Genomic DNA, 22,517 nt, shown 5'->3' on the forward strand with positions numbered 1-22,517 from the left:
GGCTGCGGGGAAGGGACGGGCGCTCAGAAGCAGGCTGCGGGGAAGGGACCAGCGCTCAGAGGCAGGTTGCGTTGAAGGGACGGGCGCTCAGACGCGGGCTGCGGGGAAGGGACGGGCGCTCAGGCGTGGGCTGCGGGGAAGGGACGGGCGCTCGGACGCGGGCTGCGGGGAAGGGACGGGCGCTCAGAGGCAGGTTGCGGGGAAGGGACGGGCGCTCGGACGCGGGCTGTGGGGAAGGGACGGGCGCTCAGAGGCAGGTTGCGGGGAAGGGACGGGCGCTCGGACGCGGGCTGCGGGGAAGAGACGGGTGCTCAGAGGCAGGTTGCGGGGAAGGGACGGGCGCTCGGATGCGGGCTGCGGGGAAGGGACGGGCGCTCGGACGCGGGCTGCGGAGAAGGGACGGGCGCTCAGAGGCAGGTTGCGGGGAAGGGACGGGCACTCGGACGCGGGCTGCGGGGAAGGGACGGGCGCTCAGAGGCAGGTTGCGGGGAAGGGACGGGCGCTCGGACGCGGGCTGCGGGGAAGGGACGGGCGCTCAGAGGCAGGTTGCGGGGAAGGGACGGGCGGTCAGAGGGAGGTTGCCGGGAAGGGACTGGCACTCAGACGCGGGCTGCGGGGAAGGGACGGGCGCTCGGACGCGGGCTGCGGGGAAGGGACGGGCGCTGAGAGGCAGGTTGCGGGGAAGGGACGGGCGCTCAGGCGTGGGCTGCGGGGAAGGGACGGGCGCTCAGAGGCAGGTTGCGGGGAAGGGACGGGCGCTCAGACGCGGGCTGCGGGGAAGGGACGGGCGCTCAGAGGCAGGTTGCGGGGAAGGGACGGGCGCTCAGGCGCGGGCTGCGGGGAAGGGACGGGCGCTCAGAGGCAGGTTGCGGGGAAGGGACTGGCACTCAGACGTGGGCTGCGGGGAAGGGACGGGCGCTCGGACGCGGGCTGCGGGGAAGGGACGGGCGCTCGGACGCGGGCTGCGGGGAAGGGACAGGCGCTCAGAGGTAGGCTGCGGGGAAGGGACGGGCGCTCAGAAGCAGGCTGCGGGGAAGGGACCAGCGCTCAGAGGCAGGTTGCGTTGAAGGGACGGGCGCTCAGACGCGGGCTGCGGGGAAGGGACGGGCGCTCAGGCGTGGGCTGCGGGGAAGGGACGGGCGCTCGGACGCGGGCTGCGGGGAAGGGACGGGCGCTCGGACGCGGGTTGCGGGGAAGGGACGGGCGCTCAGACGCGGGCTGCGGGGAAGGGACAGGCGCTCAGACGCAGGCTGCAGGAAAGGGACGGGCGCTCAGACACGGGCTGCGTGGAAGGGACGGGCGCTCAGAGGCAGGTTGCTGGGAAGGGACTGGCGCTCAGAGGCAGGTTGCGGGGAAGGGACGGGCGCTCGGACGCGGGCTGCGGGGAAGGGACGGGCGCTCAGAGGCAGGTTGCGGGGAAGGGACGGGCGCTCGGACGCGGGCTGTGGGGAAGGGACGGGCGCTCAGAGGCAGGTTGCGGGGAAGGGACGGGCGCTCGGACGAGGGCTGTGGGGAAGGGACAGGCGCTCAGGCGCGGGCTGCGGGGAAGGGACAGGCGCTCAGAGGCAGGTTGCGGGGAAGGGACGGGCGCTCAGACGCGGGCTGCGGGGAAGGGACGGGCGCTCGGACTCGGGCTGCGGGTAAGGGACAGGCGCTCAGACGCGGGCTGCGGGGAAGGGACGGGCGCTCAGAGGCAGGTTGCGGGGAAGGGACGGGCGCTCGGACGCGGGCTGCGGGGAAGGGACGGGCACTCGGACTCGGGCTGCGGGGAAGGGACGGGCGCTCAGACGCGGGCTGGGTGTAAGGGACGGGCGCTCGGACGCGGGCTGCAGGGAAGGGACGGGCGCTCAGAGGCAGGTTGCTGGGAAGGGACGGGCGCTCAGGCGTGGGCTGCGGGGAAGGGACGGGCGCTCAGAGGCAGGTTGCGGGGAAGGGACGGGCGCTCAGACGCGGGCTGCGGGGAAGGGACGGGCGCTCAGGCGCGGGCTGCGGGGAAGGGACAGGCGCTCAGAGGCAGGTTGCGGGGAAGGGACGGGCGCTCAGATGCGGGCTGCGGGGAAGCGACGGGCGCTCGGACTCGGGCTGCGGGGAACGGACAGGCGCTCAGACGCGGGCTGCGGGGAAGGGACGGGCGCTCGGACGCGGGCTGCGGGGAAGGGACGGGCGCTCAGAGGCAGGTTGCGGGGAAGGGACGGGCGCTCAGGCGTGGGCTGCGGGGAAGGGACGGGCGCTCAGAGGCAGGTTGCGGGGAAGGGACGGGCGCTCAGATGCGGGCTGCGGGGAAGGGACGGGCGCTCAGAGGCAGGTTGCGGGGAAGGGACGGGCGCTCAGGCGCGGGCGGCGGGGAAGGGACGGGCGCTCAGAGGCAGGTTGCGGGGAAGGGACTGGCACTCAGACGCGGGCTGCGGGGAAGGGACGGGCGCTCGGACGCGGGCTGCGGGGAAGGGACGGGCGCTCGGACGCGGGCTGCGGGGAAGGGACAGGCGCTCAGAGGTAGGCTGCGGGGAAGGGACGGGCGCTCAGAGGCAGGTTGCGGGGAAGGGACGGGCGCTCAGGCGTGGGCTGCGGGGAAGGAACGGGCGCTCAGAGGCAGGTTGCGGGGAAGGGACTGGCACTCAGACGCGGGCTGCGGGGAAGGGACGGGCGCTCGGACGCGGGCTGCGGGGAAGGGACGGGCGCTCAGAGGCAGGTTGCGGGGAAGGGACGGGCGCTCAGACGCGGGCTGCGGGGAAGGGACGGGTGCTCGGACTCGGGCTGCGGGGAAGGGACGGGCGCTCAGAGGCAGGTTGCTGGGAAGGGACGGGCGCTCAGGCGTGGGCTGCGGGGAAGGGACAGGCGCTCAGAGGCAGGTTGCTGGAAAGGGACGGGCGCTCAGGCGCGGGCTGCGGGGAAGGGACGGGCGCTCAGGCGCGGGCTGCGGGGAAGGGACGGGCGCTCAGGCGTGGGCTGCGGGGAAGGGACGGGCGCTCAGAGGCAGGTTGCGGGGAAGGGACCGGCGCTCAGAGGCAGGTTGCGGGGAAGGGACGGGCGCTCGGATGCGGGCTGCGGGGAAGGGACGGGCGCTCAGAGGCAGGTTGCGGGGAACGGACGGGCGCTCGGACGCGGGCTGCGGGGAAGAGACGGGCGCTCAGAGGCAGGTTGCGGGGAAGGGACGGGCGCTCAGAGGCAGGTTGCGGGGAAGGGACCGGCGCTCAGAGGCAGGTTGCGGGGAAGGGACGGGCACTCGGACGCGGGCTGCGGGGAAGGGACGGGCGCTCAGAGGCAGGTTGCGGGGAAGGGACGGGCGCTCCGACGCGGGCTGCGGGGAAGGGACAGGCGCTCAGGCGCGGGCTGCGGGGAAGGGACAGGCGCTCAGAGGCAGGTTGCGGGGAAGGGACGGGCGCTCAGACGCGGGCTGCGGGGAAGGGACGGCCCTCGGACTCGGGCTGCGGGGAAGGGACAGGCGCTCAGACGCGGGCTGCGGGGAAGGGACGGGCGCTCGGACTCAGGCTGCGGGGAAGGGACCGGCGCTCAGAGGCAGGTTGCGGGGAAGGGACGGGCGCTCAGACGCGAGCTGCGGGGAAGGGACGAGCGCTCAGAGGCAGGTTGCGGGGAAGGGACGGGCGCTCGGACGCGGGCTGCGGGGAAGGGACGGGCGCTCAGAGGCAGGTTGTGGGGAAGGGACGGGCGCTCAGAGGCAGGTTGCGGAGAAGGGACGGGCGCTCGGACTCGGGCTTGGGGGAAGGGACGGGCGCTCAGGCGTGGGCTGCGGGGAAGGGACGGGCGCTCGGACGCGGGCTGCGGGGAAGGGACGGGCGCTCCGACGCGGGCTGCGGGGAAGGGACGGGCGCTCAGAGGCAGGTTGCGGGGAAGGGACGGGCGCTCGGACGCGGGCTGCGGGGAAGGGACGGGCGCTCAGAGGCAGGTTGCGGGGAAGGGACGGGCGCTCGGACGCGGGCTGCGGGGAAGGGACGGGCGCTCCGACGCGGGCTGAGGGGAAGGGACTGGCACTCCGACGCGGGCTGCGGGGAAGGGACGGGCGCTCGGACGCGGGTTGCGGGGAAGGGACAGGCGCTCAGACGCGAGTTGCGGGGAAGGGACGGGCGCTCAGACGCGGGCTGCAGGGAAGGGACGGGCGCTCAGACACGGGCTGCGGGGAAGGGACGGGCGCTCAGACGCGGGTTGCGGGGAAGGGACCGGCGCTCAGATGTGGGTTGCAGGGAAGGGACGGGCGCTCGGACGCGGGTTGCGGGGAAGGGACAGGCGCTCAGGCGCGGGCTGCGGGGAAGGGACGGGCGCTCAGACGCGGGCTGCAGGGAAGGGACGGGCGCTCAGAGGCAGGTTGCGGGGAAGGGACGGGCGCTCAGAGGCGGGCTGCGGGGAAGGGACGGGCGCTCGGACGCGGGCTGCGGGGAAGGGACGGGCGCTCGGACGCGGGCTGCGGGGAAGGGACGGGCGCTTGGACGCGGGCTGCGGGGAAGGGACGGGCTCTCGGACGCGGGCTGCGGGGAAGGGACGGGCGCTCAGAGGCAGGTTGCGGGGAAGGGACGGGCGCTCAGACGCGGGCTGGGTGTAAGGGACGGGCGCTCGGACGCGGGCTGCAGGGAAGGGACGGGCGCTCAGAGGCAGGTTGCTGGGAAGGGACGGGCGCTCAGGCGTGGGCTGCGGGGAAGGGACGGGCGCTCAGAGGCAGGTTGCGGGGAAGGGACGGGCGCTCAGACGCGGGCTGCGGGGAAGGGACGGGCGCTCAGGCGCGGGCTGCGGGGAAGGGACAGGCGCTCAGAGGCAGGTTGCGGGGAAGGGACGGGCGCTCAGATGCGGGCTGCGGGGAAGCGACGGGCGCTCGGACTCGGGCTGCGGGGAACGGACAGGCGCTCAGACGCGGGCTGCGGGGAAGGGACGGGCGCTCGGACGCGGGCTGCGGGGAAGGGACGGGCGCTCAGAGGCAGGTTGCGGGGAAGGGACGGGCGCTCAGGCGTGGGCTGCGGGGAAGGGACGGGCGCTCAGAGGCAGGTTGCGGGGAAGGGACGGGCGCTCAGATGCGGGCTGCGGGGAAGGGACGGGCGCTCAGAGGCAGGTTGCGGGGAAGGGACGGGCGCTCAGGCGCGGGCGGCGGGGAAGGGACGGGCGCTCAGAGGCAGGTTGCGGGGAAGGGACTGGCACTCAGACGCGGGCTGCGGGGAAGGGACGGGCGCTCGGACGCGGGCTGTGGGGAAGGGACGGGCGCTCGGACGCGGGCTGCGGGGAAGGGACAGGCGCTCAGAGGTAGGCTGCGGGGAAGGGACGGGCGCTCAGAGGCAGGTTGCGGGGAAGGGACGGGCGCTCAGGCGTGGGCTGCGGGGAAGGAACGGGCGCTCAGAGGCAGGTTGCGGGGAAGGGACTGGCACTCAGACGCGGGCTGCGGGGAAGGGACGGGCGCTCGGACGCGGGCTGCGGGGAAGGGACGGGCGCTCAGAGGCAGGTTGCGGGGAAGGGACGGGCGCTCAGACGCGGGCTGCGGGGAAGGGACGGGTGCTCGGACTCGGGCTGCGGGGAAGGGACGGGCGCTCAGAGGCAGGTTGCTGGGAAGGGACGGGCGCTCAGGCGTGGGCTGCGGGGAAGGGACAGGCGCTCAGAGGCAGGTTGCTGGAAAGGGACGGGCGCTCAGGCGCGGGCTGCGGGGAAGGGACGGGCGCTCAGGCGCGGGCTGCGGGGAAGGGACGGGCGCTCAGGCGTGGGCTGCGGGGAAGGGACGGGCGCTCAGAGGCAGGTTGCGGGGAAGGGACCGGCGCTCAGAGGCAGGTTGCGGGGAAGGGACGGGCGCTCGGATGCGGGCTGCGGGGAAGGGACGGGCGCTCAGAGGCAGGTTGCGGGGAACGGACGGGCGCTCGGACGCGGGCTGCGGGGAAGAGACGGGCGCTCAGAGGCAGGTTGCGGGGAAGGGACGGGCGCTCAGAGGCAGGTTGCGGGGAAGGGACCGGCGCTCAGAGGCAGGTTGCGGGGAAGGGACGGGCACTCGGACGCGGGCTGCGGGGAAGGGACGGGCGCTCAGAGGCAGGTTGCGGGGAAGGGACGGGCGCTCCGACGCGGGCTGCGGGGAAGGGACGGGCGCTCAGAGGCAGGTTGCGGGGAAGGGACGGGCGCTCAGACGCGGGCTGCGGGGAAGGGACAGGCGCTCAGGCGCGGGCTGCGGGGAAGGGACAGGCGCTCAGAGGCAGGTTGCGGGGAAGGGACGGGCGCTCAGACGCGGGCTGCGGGGAAGGGACGGCCCTCGGACTCGGGCTGCGGGGAAGGGACAGGCGCTCAGACGCGGGCTGCGGGGAAGGGACGGGCGCTCGGACTCAGGCTGCGGGGAAGGGACCGGCGCTCAGAGGCAGGTTGCGGGGAAGGGACGGGCGCTCAGACGCGAGCTGCGGGGAAGGGACGAGCGCTCAGAGGCAGGTTGCGGGGAAGGGACGGGCGCTCGGACGCGGGCTGCGGGGAAGGGACGGGCGCTCAGAGGCAGGTTGTGGGGAAGGGACGGGCGCTCAGAGGCAGGTTGCGGAGAAGGGACGGGCGCTCGGACTCGGGCTTGGGGGAAGGGACGGGCGCTCAGGCGTGGGCTGCGGGGAAGGGACGGGCGCTCGGACGCGGGCTGCGGGGAAGGGACGGGCGCTCCGACGCGGGCTGCGGGGAAGGGACGGGCGCTCAGAGGCAGGTTGCGGGGAAGGGACGGGCGCTCGGACGCGGGCTGCGGGGAAGGGACGGGCGCTCAGAGGCAGGTTGCGGGGAAGGGACGGGCGCTCGGACGCGGGCTGCGGGGAAGGGACGGGCGCTCCGACGCGGGCTGAGGGGAAGGGACTGGCACTCCGACGCGGGCTGCGGGGAAGGGACGGGCGCTCGGACGCGGGTTGCGGGGAAGGGACAGGCGCTCAGACGCGAGTTGCGGGGAAGGGACGGGCGCTCAGACGCGGGCTGCAGGGAAGGGACGGGCGCTCAGACACGGGCTGCGGGGAAGGGACGGGCGCTCAGACGCGGGTTGCGGGGAAGGGACCGGCGCTCAGATGTGGGTTGCAGGGAAGGGACGGGCGCTCGGACGCGGGTTGCGGGGAAGGGACAGGCGCTCAGGCGCGGGCTGCGGGGAAGGGACGGGCGCTCAGACGCGGGCTGCAGGGAAGGGACGGGCGCTCAGAGGCAGGTTGCGGGGAAGGGACGGGCGCTCAGAGGCGGGCTGCTGGGAAGGGACGGGCGCTCGGACGCGGGCTGCGGGGAAGGGACGGGCGCTCGGACGCGGGCTGCGGGGAAGGGACGGGCGCTTGGACGCGGGCTGCGGGGAAGGGACGGGCTCTCGGACGCGGGCTGCGGGGAAGGGACGGGCGCTCAGAGGCAGGTTGCGGGGAAGGGACGGGCGCTCGGACGCGGGCTGCGGGGAAGGGACGGGCGCTCGGATGCAGGTTGCGGGGAAGGGACGGGCGCTCAGACGCGGGCTGCGGGGAAGGGACGGGCGCTCGGACACGGGCTGCGGGGAAGGGACGGGCGCTCAGACGCGGGCTGCGGGGAAGGGACGGGCGCTCAGACGCGGTCTGCGGGGAAGGGACGGTCGCTCGGACGCGGGCTGCGGGGAAGGGACGGGCGCTCAGAGGCAGGTTGCGGGAAAGGGACGGGCGCTCGGACGCGGGCTGCTGGGAAGGGACGGGCGCTCAGAGGCAGGTTGCGGGGAAGGGACGGGCGCTCAGAGGCAGGTTGCGGGGAAGGGACGGGCGCTCGGACGCGGGCTGCGGGGAAGGGACGGGCGCTCAGAGGCAGGTTGCGGGGAAGGGACGGGCGCTCAGACGCGGGCTGCGGGGAAGGGACAGGCGCTCAGAGGCAGGTTGCGGGGAAGGGACGGGCGCTCAGACGCGGGCTGCGGGGAAGGGACGGGCGCTCGGACTCCGGCTGCGGGGAAGGGACAGGCGCTCAGACGCGGGCTGCGGGGAAGGGACGGGCGCTCGGACTCCGGCTGCGGGGAAGGGACGGGTGCTCGGACTCGGGCTGCGGGGAAGGGACCGGCGCTCAGAGGCAGGTTGCGGTGAAGGGACGGGCGCTCAGACGCGGGCTGCGGGGAAGGGACGGGCGCTCAGAGGCAGGTTGCGGGGAAGGGACGGGCGCTCAGACGCGGTCTGCGGGGAAGGGACGGGCGCTCAGAGGCGGGCTGCGGGGAAGGGACGGGCGCTCGGACGCGGGCTGCGGGGAAGGGACGGGCGCTCGGACGCGGGCTGCGGGGAAGGGACGGGCGCTCGGACGCGGGCTGCGGGGAAGGGACGGGCGCTCAGAGGCAGGTTGCGGGGAAGGGACGGGCGCTCGGACGCGGGCTGCGGGGAAGGGACGGGCGCTCAGATGCAGGTTGCCGGGAAGGGACGGGCGCTCAGGCGCGGGCTGCGGGGAAGGGACGGGCGCTCAGACGCGGGCTGCGGGGAAGGGACGGGCGCTCAGAGGCAGGTTGCGGGGAAGGGACAGTCGCTCGGGCGCGGGCTGCGGGGAAGGGACGGGCGCTCAGGCGCGGGCTGCGGGGAAGGGACGGGAGCTCAGAGGCAGGCTGCGGGGAAGGGACGGGCGCTCAGGCGCGGGCTGCGGGGAAGGGACGGGCGCTCAGAGGCAGGTTGCGGGGAAGGGACGGGCGCTCAGAGGCAGGTTGCGGGGAAGGGACGGGCGCTCGGACGCGGGCTGCGGGGAAGGGACGGGCGCTCAGAGGCAGGTTGCGGGGAAGGGACGGGCGCTCAGAGGCAGGTTGCGGGGAAGGGACCAGCGCTCAGAGGCAGGTTGCGGGGAAGGGACGGGCGCTCGGACGCGGGCTGCGGGGAAGGGACGGGCGCTCGGACGCGGGCTGCGGGGAAGGGACGGGCGCTCAGAGGCAGGTTGCGGGGAAGGGACGGGCGCTCGGACGGGGGCTGCGGGGAAGGGACAGGCGCTCAGAGGCAGGTTGCGGGGAAGGGACGGGCGCTCAGAAGCGGGCTGCGGGGAAGGGACGGGCGCTCGGACTCGGGCTGCGGGGAAGGGACAGGCGCTCAGACTCGGGCTGCGGGGAAGGGACGGGTGCTCGGACTTGGGCTGCGGGGAAGGGACCGGCGCTCAGAGGCAGGTTGCGGTGAAGGGACGGGCGCTCAGACACGGGCTGCGGGGAAGGGACGGGCGCTCAGAGGCAGGTTGCGGGGAAGGGACGGGCGCTCAGACGCGGGCTGCGGGGAAGGGACGGGCGTTCAGAGGCGGGCTGCGGGGAAGGGACGGGCGCTCGGACGCGGGCTGCGGGGAAGGGACGGGCGCTCGGACGCGGGCTGCGGGGAAGGGACGGGCGCTCGGACGCGGGCTGCGGGGAAGGGACGGGCGCTCGGACGCGGGCTGCGAGGAAGGGACGGGCGCTCGGACGCGGGCTGCGGGGAAGGGACGGGCGCTCGGACGCGGGCTGCGGGGAAGGGACGGGCGCTCAGAGGCAGGTTGCGGGGAAGGGACGGGCGCTCGGACGCGGGCTGCGGGGAAGGGACGGGCGCTCAGATGCAGGTTGACGGGAAGGGACGGGCGCTCAGGCGCGGGCTGCGGGGAAGGGACGGGCGCTCAGACGCGGGCTGCGGGGAAGGGACGGGCGCTCAGAGGCAGGTTGCGGGGAAGGGACAGGCGCTCGGGCGCGGGCTGCGGGGAAGGGACGGGCGCTCAGGCGCGGGCTGCGGGGAAGGGACGGGCGCTCAGAGGCAGGCTGCGGGGAAGGGACGGGCGCTCAGGCGCGGGCTGCGGGGAAGGGACGGGCGCTCAGAGGCAGGTTGCGGGGAAGGGACGGGCGCTCAGAGGCAGGATGCGGGGAAGGGACAGGCGCTCGGGCGCGGGCTGCGGGGAAGGGACGGGCGCTCAGGCGTGGGCTGCGGGGAAGGGACGGGCGCTCAGAGGCAGGCTGCGGGGAAGGGACGGGCGCTCAAGCGCGGGCTGCGGGGAAGGGACGGGCGCTCGGACGCGGGCTGCGGGGAAGGGACGGGCGCTCCGACGCGGGCTGCGGGGAAGGGACAGGCGCTCGGACGCGGGCTGCGGGGAAGGGACGGGCGCTCGGGCGCGGGCTGCGGGGAAGGGACGGGCGCTCAGAGGCAGGTTGCGGGGAAGGGACGGGCGCTCGGACGCGGGCTGCGTGGAAGGGACGGGCGCTCGGACGCGGGCTGCGGGGAAGGGGCCGGGGCTCAGACGCGGGCTGCGGGGAAGGGACGGGCGCTCAGGCGTGGGCTGCGGGGAAGGGACGGGCGCTCGGGCGCGGGCTGCGGGGAAGGGACGGGCACTCAGAGGCAGGCTGCGGGGAAGGGACGGGCGCTCCGACGCGGGCTGCGGGGAAGGGACGGGCGCTCAGGCGTGGGCTGCGGGGAAGGGACGGGCGCTCGGGCGCGGGCTGCGGGGAAGGGACGGGCGCTCAGGGGCAGGTTGCGGGGAAGGGACAGGCGCTCGGGCGCGGGCTGCGGGGAAGGGACGGGCGCTCAGGCGCGGGCTGCGGGGAAGGGACGGGCGCTCAGAGGCAGGCTGCGGGGAAGGGACGGGCGCTCAGGCGCGGGCTGCGGGGAAGGGACGGGCGCTCAGAGGCAGGTTGCGGGGAAGGGACGGGCGCTCAGACGCGGGCTGCGGGGAAGGGACGGGCGTTCAGAGGCGGGCTGCGGGGAAGGGACGGGCGCTCGGACGCGGGCTGCGGGGAAGGGACGGGCGCTCGGACGCGGGCTGCGGGGAAGGGACGGGCGCTCGGACGCGGGCTGCGGGGAAGGGACGGGCGCTCGGACGCGGGCTGCGAGGAAGGGACGGGCGCTCGGACGCGGGCTGCGGGGAAGGGACGGGCGCTCGGACGCGGGCTGCGGGGAAGGGACGGGCGCTCAGAGGCAGGTTGCGGGGAAGGGACGGGCGCTCGGACGCGGGCTGCGGGGAAGGGACGGGCGCTCAGATGCAGGTTGCCGGGAAGGGACGGGCGCTCAGGCGCGGGCTGCGGGGAAGGGACGGGCGCTCAGACGCGGGCTGCGGGGAAGGGACGGGCGCTCAGAGGCAGGTTGCGGGGAAGGGACAGGCGCTCGGGCGCGGGCTGCGGGGAAGGGACGGGCGCTCAGGCGCGGGCTGCGGGGAAGGGACGGGCGCTCAGAGGCAGGCTGCGGGGAAGGGACGGGCGCTCAGGCGCGGGCTGCGGGGAAGGGACGGGCGCTCGGACGCGGGCTGCGGGGAAGGGACGGGCGCTCCGACGCGGGCTGCGGGGAAGGGACAGGCGCTCGGACGCGGGCTGCGGGGAAGGGACGGGCGCTCGGGCGCTGGCTGCGGGGAAGGGACGGGCGCTCAGAGGCAGGTTGCGGGGAAGGGACGGGCGCTCGGACGCGGGCTGCGGGGAAGGGACCGGCGCTCGGGCGCGGGCTGCGGGGAAGGGACGGGCGCTCAGGCGTGGGCTGCGGGGAAGGGACGGGCGCTCGGACGCGGGCTGCGTGGAAGGGACGGGCGCTCGGACGCGGGCTGCGGGGAAGGGGCCGGGGCTCAGACGCGGGCTGCGGGGAAGGGACGGGCGCTCAGGCGTGGGCTGCGGGGAAGGGACGGGCGCTCGGGCGCGGGCTGCGGGGAAGGGACGGGCACTCAGAGGCAGGCTGCGGGGAAGGGACGGGCGCTCAGAGGCAGGCTGCGGGGAAGGGACGGGCGCTCCGACGCGGGCTGCGGGGAAGGGACGGGCGCTCAGGCGTGGGCTGCGGGGAAGGGACGGGCGCTCGGGTGCGGGCTGCGGGGAAGGGACGGGCGCTCAGAGGCAGGTTGCGGGGATTGGACGGGCGCTCAGAGGCAGGCTGCGGGGAAGGGACGGGCGCTCGGACGCGGGCTGCGGGGAAGGGACGGGCGCTCAGAGGCAGGCTGCGGGGAAGGGACGGGCGCTCGGACGCGGGCTGCGGGGAAGGGACGGGCGCTCAGAGGCAGGTTGCGGGGAAGGGACGGGCGCTCAGAGGCAGGTTGTGGGGAAGGGACGGGCGATCAGGCGTGGATTGCGGGGAAGGGACGGGCGCTCGGACGCGGGCTGCGGGGAAGGGACGGGCGCTCGGATGCAGGGTGCGGGGAAGGGACGGGCGCTCGGACGCGGGTTGCGGGGAAGGGACGGGCGCTCAGGCGTGGGCTGCGGGGAAGGGACGGGCGCTCAGGCGTGGGCTGCGGGGAAGGGACCGGCGCTCGGGCGCGGGCTGCGGGGAAGGGACAGGCGCTCTGGCTGTGGTGGAGCTGGGCTCTGCAGTGCTGGCATTGGCACTTTAAGAAGCAGTACTCTCACCTGCTCTGACTCCGGTCATTGTGCTGTTTTCTGTCGCTCTCTGGCACAGGAAGGCAGCACTCCGACAATGACTGTTGAGGCCCAGCTCTTGCTTTGCTGCCATTTCAACCTCCTTTGCCCGAGCAATGAGGGTGCTTTTGTTCCAGCCCGGGGGAGGGTTCTAGAGCGAGGTACCCCCCTTGTCAGTCCCCCTCTCTGGGCGCAGGAGTCACTGTGACTCTGTCCCTCAAAATAGCTCCCTGTAACCCTCGGAGCCATCCTAGTTGGGATATTTCATACCAAGCCTGCCATGTAAGGTATGATAGGAAATGTCATGAGCTGCTGGAACCCGTTGTTCTGCCCAGATTTGTATATCGTTAGTGTGTAGGAAATTTTGCTGTTTGGGCAGGGAGCTGGGAGCCCCAGGGCAGCCCTGTTTAGCCCTGGGGCTTGGTGCCTCGCCAAGAGGTCCTGCAATGGGCGTTGGGCTGAAACCCAGCCAACTTGTTTAACATCAGGCCCAGAACAGCGTCAGAGGGAGGGAACGGCCCAAAGTGAAAGCAGAGCCGGGCCCCGAGCCTCTGGGGGGCGGATGTGCAATTCCTAGCTTCTCCCTCACCTCCCCACCTCTCCCCCACCTGCTGTTAACGGGAGGGAAACAGAGACTGCAATAAACCCCTCTGGTAGGAACGCGCCTGCGTCGCCGGGGAACGGAGCCACCCAGAGAGGATTAAAAGACCTAGTCCAGGGAGCCAGGGCAGGCAGGCGCTCGCCTCTGGACAGCAGTTGGGGACGCCATAAGGGGCTGCTTTAGAGCCCAGGGTTCTCATCCCAGCGCTTCAGCTGCTAGTTACCTAGGACCTCCTTTTCTTCGGCGCTGAGTCCCCCAGCTGCACTGATGTCAATGGGGCAGATCCACTGCTCATGTACGTGACCGTGGCTCCGTGAATGGGGCTGGAGAACGTGCTGTGCCCCTGAACAGGGCGGGGCAAACTGCCCCAGCTGAGGTCTGCCCCATGGGAGCTGTGGGGAGCCCAGTGTCCCGGAAGCTGCTGCAGCCCCGGGTTTTGTGATGGAGAATGTGGGGTGACAGGGGTGGCAATTCAGCCCAAACAGCTCCCAGCCACCCCAGCACGCCTGGCGACTCCCCTCCCCAATCGATCAAAGCCCAAGACAGGGATCTGAAGCTAGACATGAAGTTAATCCTCTGCAAGCTGATGTAACCCACACACCTCCTGGGTGTGGTGTTGTGTCCCATCTAGTGGCACCGAGACCACTTAGAGATTAATGAGTCTGCTCTACAGCCTTAGCTAACAGCCGGTTGGATTTTAGCTCATGCTGTAGAGGCTCATTGTCACCGGGCGATGCTCTGGAACTACTCCATACGAAGCCAGTCAGGACTCTGGGGGAGCCTCCTCTCTCTGAGCAAACTGTCTCCAGGCAAGAAGCTTATGCAGCTTCGACCTTCCTGGGTCTGACCTCAGAGCATTCAGCATCCCCTCCTCACACCATGTGCTTCCTGTCACGGAGTCCCCAGGCGATGCTCTGGAACTGCTCCCCACAAAGCCAGTCAGGACTTTGGGAAGACTCCTCTCCCTTGGAGCAGACCGTCTTCAGGGCAAGAAGCTCACACGGCTTCACCTCCTGGGTCTCTCCTGGGAGCATTCAGCAAATGCCAATCCATGCGCTTCCGAGAGCGAGTCCGCCCAGGCGGGGCCCTGGGGAAGCCAAAGGGTTCTACACCCCCCACTTCGCAGTCAGACGTGCCTCTCAGCCAGCCAGTAAAACAAAGGTTTATTAGACGACAGGAACACGGTCTAAAACAGAGCTTGTAGGTCCAGCAAACAGGACCCCTCCGCCGGGTCCATTCTGGGGCCCAGCGAGGCAGACCCCTGTCTGCCCTCCCTTCCAGTCCCCAGCTAGCTTCAAACTCCCGTCCAGCCCCTCCTTCTCTGGGCTTTGTCTCTTTCCCAGGCCAGGAGGTCACCTGATCCCTTTGTCTCCAACACCTTCAGTTGGCACCTTTGCAGAGGAGGGGCCCAGGCCACCAGTTGCTAGGAGACAGAGTGTCAGGCATTTATGTACACTGGCCCTTTGCTCTGCAGCAACCATACACCCTTATCCCATCGCCTAAATACTTAAGAACTGCATAGGGGAAACTGAGGAAAACATTAAGAACAGTCCCACTTCGTCACACTTCCCACAGCGAGTCCGCACAGGTGGGGTTCTGGGGAAGCCAGAGGGCCCTGCACCCCCACTCCGCAGTCAGACCTGACTCTCAGCCAGCCAGTAAAACAGGTTTATTAGACCACAGGAACACAGTCCAAAACAGAGCTTGTAGGTACAGAAACCAAACGCCTAAGTCAGGTCCATCTTGGGGCCAGGGAGGCCAGACCCCAGGTCTGGGCCTCCCTCTCCCCAGCCAGCTCCAAACTGAAGCTCACATGGCTTCACCTTCCCGGGTCTGACCTTGGAGCATTCAGCATCCTCTGCCCCTCCGTATGCTTCCCACAGCGAGTCTGCCTAGGCGGGGTCCTGGGGAAGCCAGAGGGTTCTGCACCTCAACTTTGCAGTCAGACGTGATTCTTAGCCAGCCAGTAAAACAGAGGTTTATTAGATGACAGGAACATGGTCTAAAACAGAGCTTGTAGGTACAGAGAACAGGACCCCTCAGCCGGGTCCATTTTGGGGGGCAGTGAGCCAGACAACCCCATCTGCACTCACTCCACATCCCCAGCCAGCCCCCAACTGAAACTCTCCAGCCCCATCTCCTCTGGCCTTTGTCTCTTTCCCGGGCCAGGAGGTCACTTGATCTCTTTGTGCTCCAACACCTTCAGTGGCATCTTTGCAGGGGAGGGGCCCAGGCCATCAGTTGCCAGGAGACAGGGAGTCGGCCATTCTCTGTGCAGACAGCATCACACTGGCCCCCTAGGGCTCTCCAACAATCACACACCCTTATCTCACCACCTAGATACTTAAGAACTGCATAGGGGAAACTGAGGCACCCACACAGTATTCAGAGAAAACATTAAGAACATTCCCACTTCGCCACACTCATGCACTAAGCTCTAGAGGCCCCAGGTTCGAACCCGATGACCAGGGTCTGTCACTGTTACACTGGCATGGCTGGCAATTGGCAGCAGGAAGGGTTTCCACTGAGGGTTAAGGGAAAGGAACTTGCTGGCCGTGGCACGGTGCAGGGCCCCGCCAGCTCGCCATCTGTTTTGCACGCCAGGAAAGGAACATGGAGCAGAGCTCCAGCCCTGGCTGCGTCCCCAGCTCTTGTCTTGGCCTTGTAAAAAGCTAACAGATGTAGCGCGAGGTTTTAAAGCAAACACGCCATGTTGTGGGCTTGGAGCAGAGGCCGGGAAGTGTTCCCAATAAAAAACAGTGCCGGGATCCCTGTAATCAGCACCAGAGTGCAGGGGGAGGGGAGGGAGCTGGAAGGCCTTTGAAAACACAGACAGCTTGATGCCAGCCTTCCCCTGCTGCATGAAGCTATTCCTCCAGAACCGTGCCACAAAGGGTCCAGGCCTGCAACGGGACAGCAGGAGGGCTGGTATCGCTATCCTCCTGGTCTACAGAGGGGGAAACTGAGGCACAGAGCTGGGCAGCATCAGGGCGCAGCTGGGGATGGAGCCTGTCAGATCCTCACTAGCTTCAGCGGCATTCGCGCTTGTGTCTGCTCCAGGTATAAACACAGACACCCATGTGCAGTTACAGCATTCCATCCCTAGAGGGCAGCAGTGCCCATGTGGGAGCACACACGCACCCCCCCACACCCCCCTCGGCTGCAAAGCAGCCCCAGCCCCACTCCAGGGTTACGTTCTCCTCCCCTGCCCTGTGTTCTGACTCCCTCGAGGACCCTTCACGAGGCTGGCAGGGGAGCGCCGAGCTCGGAGCCTGGCCAGGCTGGAGCTGGCCCAAAGGAAACACCTCCACATTCTTTCCAGGTGCCAGACGAACACCCACACAGGCCTACTGTGCCCATGGTGGGATCTCTCCCCTCCTCCCCCCTGTACAGTGGCTGCGGGGCTGCAGCGATGGCGTCCTGGACATATTCAAGAGGAGCCCTATGGGATTGTCCAGGCAAGGAGGGCATGGGCCCTGCCCAGCTAGGATGGGGCACCATTCCCAGGCTGCTGCATCAAAGCCAGCCGTGGCTAGGAGCGATCAGCGACGGTGCACTGGCTCATAGATGCCATGAGCTGTGTGGTTCTCATCATCCTTCTTTGGGTGGCGCTGCCCAGGTGAGCTCCTAGACCAAGGGGGAGGGAAACAGGCACAGGGAAGGGGAGTGACTGCACCTTCCCCTCCTGCACCCCAACCTCCTGCCCCAGCCCTGAGCCCGGTCCCGCATCCCAAACCCCTCATCCCCAGCCCCAACCCAGAGCCTTCACCCCTAGCCGGAGCCCTCACCCTCTCCCACACTCTAACCCCTGCCCCAGCCCTGAGCTCCATCCCACACTTTGAACCCTTTGGCCCCAGCCCAGAGCCCCCTCCCGCACCCCACACACCTTATCCCCAGCCCCAACCCAGAGCCTACACCCCCAGCCGGAGTCCTCACCCCCTCCCACATCCCAACCCCTGCCCTGTCCTGCCCTTCGAACCCTTTGGCCCCAGCCCTGAGCCCTGTCCCCCAAACCCCTCATCCCCAGCCCCACCCCAGAGCCTGCCACCGCCAGCTGGAGCCCTCACCCCTCACCCCTCCCACACCCCAACCCCTGCCCCAGCTTGGAGACCCCTCCCACACTCCAAACCTCTTGGCCCTAACCCCCACAGCAGGTCAGAGCCAGGCATAGAACCCAGGTGTCCTGACTCCCAGGCTTCTGCCCGCTAGGCCGATGTAGCTGGGCCACCCAGATGATGCCTAGCACGGGGCTCCCCCATGTGACGGGTTCATCACCCCCATTTCACAGAGGGGGAAATTGAGGCACAGAGCAGGCGAGGGGCTGGCCCAGTGTGTGCCTGAGCCGGTATTCAGTGCTCCTGGCTCCCAGACCTGTACTTAGACAAACACCCACCCCCTCGTCACTCGCTGGGCAGGCTGGCAAAGGGGATGCGGCAGGACAGCTGTAGCCCCTAGTACGAACAGGCTGCATCCCTAGCACCTGTCACCAGCCTCAATCCCCAAAACAAAGGCCCCTCCCAGCACCAGCAGCTCCCTCCTGGAGTGCCCAGCCTGGAGCGCCCCCCAGAGGCTCCTGGGAACAGCTCAGCAAGGAGTCCCCTGTTTGCCTTCTCTGTCTGCCCCCTGCATCAGCCCCCCACCCCCTACCCCAGGCCTGTCCCCCTATCCCAGGCCTGTCCCCCCAGCTCCACCCATCAGCTACCTCACTTTTTCCATCATGTGCTTTTCATTTTAGCCTGACCTGAGAAGCTGGAAGAAGTGGGGGGCAGGATGAGGGATTGGGATGGGGGGGCAGGGGGTGAGGAGGTGGAGTGGGGGGCATGAAGGGTGGGGCTGTGGTTGGGGGAAGGAGGCGTGTGGATCAGTGGGGTGGGGCAGGGAGGAGGCGTGTGGATCAGGGAGGAGGAGGCATGTGGGTCAGTGGGGTGGGGTGGGCCCAGGGAGGAGGAGGCGTGTTGGTCACTGGGGTGGGGCAGGGAGGAGGCGTGTGGGTCAGTTGTTCCATGTCAGTCAGTGAATCATTCCCTCTCCCCACCCCGTGTACTGCATCCCTATCGAGTACCCCCTGTCCCCCAGGTGACCAGGCCATTGAACAAGCCGCAAGAGGAGCCAGTGAGTGCCCCAGCCGGCAGAGGGGCGCCAGGTGCCAGGGTGAGGGAGAAGCTCGGGGTGTGTGTGTGTGCACTAGACTGCTCGGGCTGCATTTTTGTGCCCTCTGGCTCTGCGGGGGGGTGGGGGTGTCTGTGCTGTCAGCCCTGTGCTGTGGGGAACTGGGCTGACCAGGCCGCTAAAAGTCCGGTCGGCGGCACAGCAGGGCTAAGGCAGCTGCCTGGCCACGCGTCCGTCTAGGAGATGCAGGAACATGCCGGCCACTTCCGGGAGCTGCCTGAGGTAAGTGCTGCCTGCACACACCCCCCCCACCCCCCAACCCCCTGCCCCAGCCCTGAGCCCCATCCAGCCCTCCGAACTCCTTGGCCCCAGTCCGGAGCCCCATCCTGCACCCTGAACCCCTCATCCCCAGTCCCACCCCAGAGCCCACACCCCCAACCAGAGCCCCCCCCCCAACCCACTACTTGGTGAAAGTGAATAAGGGTGGGGGAGAGCGAGTGTGAATCAATGAAGGTGCTGGGGTATGATTGGCTAAAGAATTGTGTTACAATGTGCTGGGATGAGTTAGAAAATTGTTTAATAATTTAGTAAAATGATGGTTAAGGTAGAGCTAAGCAAGACTCAAGTTTCACTATCTAAAGGTGGGTCCAAAAGGAAATTCTTTGGCACCAGCTCCAGGCCACAGCCCCAAGATCAGAGCTGCCAGACCTCAACACCTGCCAATCACACCGGGCAAAAGCTGGAATTCCCCGGATGGACCTGATCCTGATTGGCCATCAAGAAAAGTTCAGCTGCCTTATTGGGAGTGGGGAGTGGGGAGCATTGTACGTGCCGCATGTGCATTCTGTTGTGGTGATTGTCAATAAATAGAGGTGAGGGGTATTACTGTGTAAAAGACCCCACAAACCTGCAGCGTGTAAGGTTACTCCCTGAGCCCATGGAAGAGTAAAGGTGGGTGCCCTAGAGCGTGAGGTTACGCCTGAGCCCTAGGAACTGGGAACGGGTAGGTACCCCTAGAGTGAGTGAGTAACAGAGAATTTTGTGTGTAACAGTCCTCACACAGGACTGGAGTCAGGATTGTCACCCCCATTTAACAACAGGGGAAACTGAGGCACGGGCTGGTGAAAGCGCTTAGAGCCAGCCCCGGCGGCTGAATGGCACCAGACCTGAGCTATGCCCCTCCACAGGGTTAGCTCTGGTTGCAGGCCAAAGAGCACCATGCCCCTGCACCCTGCCTGTCCGGGCTGGCTGGTGCTGGGGGGGGACAGACCTGGTGGGAGGGTTGACCCCTTGCACCAGCATGGGCAGTGTGACCATGGGGCGCGTGGCCCGGGGCAGTGGGGAGCTGATGGCCCGGAAGCTGGAGGCGGCAGTTCCGTTTTCTCAGAGTCACTTCCACCCGCTGCAGGCTCAGGGTGTGATTCATCCTGTGACAGCCGCCACACGCTGGCCGGGATGGGGGGGCAGCAGGCTCCATGCTGGGGCCCTGAGAGGCAGGCGCTGGAGACCACTGACGCCGTGTCACCCTCCAGGAGAGATCGGCCCCTCTGCACCAGCCAGCCCCATCTGCAGGCAGGGGGGAGGGCACAGGGTGCAGCTATGTGGGGGGGTTAGCCTGGGGAACCCTCAAGTTCATCGCCTTACTGAGGCATTGTTTGGGCCAAACATGGCTCCAGAGCCCCCACTTCCCCTGGGTTACCCCCACCCCTACAGCTCCCCCTCTGCCCGCAGGGGTGCAGAATCCCCCCCGCCCAGGCCGCTGTTTGCCCTGGCTGGTCGCAGAGGGGACTGTTCCCCCGCGCAGCGCATGGACCCTGCTGCTGCCTCCTGCTGGCTGCAAGGGGGTTCTGCCCGTTCAGGGAGTCAAGGGGCTCGCCTGGCCAGTGCGGATACAAGAACCTGCCCCAAAGCTTCGCTGGTGAGTGCATGGGGCAGGGAGAAGCCTGTGCCTGCTGAGCTCTGTGCAGGCCCTGGGGAACAGCGCCCTGGCACCGCCCTTCGGGCCAGGCTTCCACAGGGATGTAGGTGCCTAACCCCTAAGGGTTCAGTGGGCCTTTGGTGCCTAAATCCAGCCCTTAGTCTCCTGTGCCTCAGTTTCCCTCACATGATGAGGGTAGTGACCCTGCAATTGGGGGAGGGTTGTGAGGATAAAAGCATTGAAGCCCCTGAGGGGCCCAGGCACTGGAGGTATGGGGGCCACCTTACCCAGAGCTGGCAGGATGGGAGTGGTGCTGGGTTTGGGTGCACCCCACCCAGGGCTCAAAGAGCCACCTCTACCTTCCTCCCCAGAGCCCACAAGCTGACTGTTGTCGCTGTGGGTTTTACCCACTTCAATGCACCATCCTGGCATCACCGTGCAGCAAAACAACCCGCTCGCTGCCTAGTGCACAGCTGAGCTAGGTGTGCTGTGGGGACCTGCCCTTTGCAGCCAGTGGGGCGCGGCCCAGTGCAGACGGGCCAGGCGGCTCCAACTGCAACTTAGGGCAGCTCTGCCTGTCTGTGCTGGGGCAGCAGCACCACTGGGCTCTGGGCTACTGAGGCCTGAAACTGCCAGTGCAGAAAGGCCTGTGTGCCCCTTTCCTACGACGGGCTCCCCAGTACCCTGCGCTAGCAGGAGCCCCTGGGTCACAGAGAGAAGGGCAGAGCCACAGCCAGGGGGAGGAGCCACAGCCTGTGTGGCCGTGATAGCGGATTGTGGGAAACGGGGTCACTCTCCACTGGGGCAGGGTCGCCCCTCTGCCCTTCCCCCTGGGGCTAGGCCAAGCAGTTTGGGTCAGGGGGTCACAATCTGAATCTGGGCCAGGGGGCTATGGGCTGCACTGAACGGGCGAGCGCAGCAGCTGGGCCTGGCGCTTTGTTCAGCTTTGAGCAACCGCTCGGCCACAGGGGCACTGGGCTGCGGGGGGCAGCCCCTGGGGGGCTCAGCACCTGCGCTGGTGGGGAGGCACTTCCTGCACTCAGAGGTCCTGTGAGTGGGGCTTCTAGGCAGGCAATGGAGAGGTCAGCCTGGGAGGGATGTTGGGGGAGGGGTGAGAAGGCTGGGCTGGGAGGAATGCTGTGGGGTGATGGAGGGTCAGGCTGGGCTGAGCTGGGAGGAATGCTGTGGGGTGATGGAGGGTCAGGCTGGGCTGAGCTGGGAGGATGCTGGGGGGTGATGGAGGGGTCGGGCTTGGCTGAGCTTGGAGGATGCTGGGGGGGTGATGGAGGGGTCGGGCTTGGCTGAGCTTGGAGGATGCTGGGGGGTGATGGAGGGGTCGGGCTGGGCTGAGCTGGGTGGGTGATGGAGGGTTGCCAGTTCTTGGCTGGGCTGAGCTGGGAGGGATGCTGTCGGGAAGACAGAAAGTGGGGCTGGGCTGAGCTGGGAGAGATGCTTGGTGGGTACCAAAGCTGGGGGTTGTAGTGGAGGAGAGAGGTTGTCTTCGCAGTGTTGCTCAAGGATTGTCTTGTAGCAGGTTGGTGTGGTGGGCCTGTGTGGAAGAATCAAGGGTGCGGGCAGTAGAGGTGACTGGGTTGGCAGTACCAAGCTACCTGTTTCCACGGAGCTGCAGCCAGCTTGGCCAGGGAAGCACAGGGCTGAACTTACAGCTGATGTCCCCGATTCAGGCCAGGTAGGTGCATGGTGCAGTGGAACCCGATGGGTGGGAGGAGACTACCTCTCCCCGCATGGCGCCCTCACAGACAGCCATTCGGCAAGGAGCAGCTGCCTATGCCCGGGGGGCTTGGTGTTTGCAGTGTAGCTGTAGCCGAGTGGGTCCCAGGATATAGACCGGGGGGGGAGTGGGGGAGATATCTTTCATTGGACCAACTTCTGCTGGAGCCACACCAAGCCCTTCTTCAGGTCCGAAGTTCTCCCAGCGTCATGGCAATGGGCGAGTGCACAGATTGTTCAGCGTAAGGAATTAGCGCGTGTTGTAAGTGACCATGTGAGGTGAGGTGGTGCGTTAACACTGCTGCAGGTGCAGGAGAACAAGGGGGCTGGTGGGTTACAGGTGGTTGTAATAAGCCAGAGCCAGTGTCTGTTTAGCCCATGATTTTCAGTGTCTAGCACAGCGGTGGGCAAACTTTTTGGCTCGAGGGCCACATCTGGGTGGGGAAATTGCATGCAGAGCCATGAATGTAGGGCTGGGGCAGGGGGTTGGAGTGCAGGAGGGAGGGAGTGCGGGGTGTGGGAGGGGGTGCGTACTCTGGACCGGCGCTGCTTACACAGAGCGGCTCCGGGGTGGCAGTGGTGCACAATGGGGCTCAGGCAGGCTGGCACCATGCCCCTGCGGCCCGGGGTGGAGGGCAGAGGGCTGCTGCGGGTACTTTCCCCGAAGCTCCCATTGGCTGCGGCTCCTAGCTGTGAAGGCGGCAAGGGAGACTTGACAAAGGGATTCCCTATCCCAGCTCTTCAGCGCCATCTGCTGCCCCAGCAGCTTGGTTTGTTTGACAGAGGCCCTGGCTTAAGTATTTATTCTCAAGATGAAAGTGTTTTGATTAAACACAAGAACAAAATCAAAACAAGTGTTTATACTGAAACAGATTCAGCAAAACAACCGGAATTAAAACTTATTGCAGCCTTTCTTGGAGGCAAAATGTTTGAGT

The 22,517-nt window shown here is 68.6% G+C and overlaps 1 long non-coding RNA gene across 1 annotated transcript; it reads left to right on the forward strand.

Moving 5' to 3' along the window:
* Window positions 1-1,582: 1,582 nt before the first annotated feature.
* On the forward strand, window positions 1,583-18,846 carry LOC128828064 (uncharacterized). Its single transcript, XR_008443152.1, has 3 exons — window positions 1,583-1,640; window positions 16,147-16,443; window positions 18,575-18,846. It is a non-coding gene; the product is annotated as an uncharacterized LOC128828064 (long non-coding RNA).
* Window positions 18,847-22,517: the final 3,671 nt, after the last annotated feature.

Source organism: Malaclemys terrapin, chromosome 23 (genome assembly GCF_027887155.1).
Source record: "Malaclemys terrapin pileata isolate rMalTer1 chromosome 23, rMalTer1.hap1, whole genome shotgun sequence".
Taxonomy (NCBI): Eukaryota; Metazoa; Chordata; order Testudines; family Emydidae; genus Malaclemys; species Malaclemys terrapin.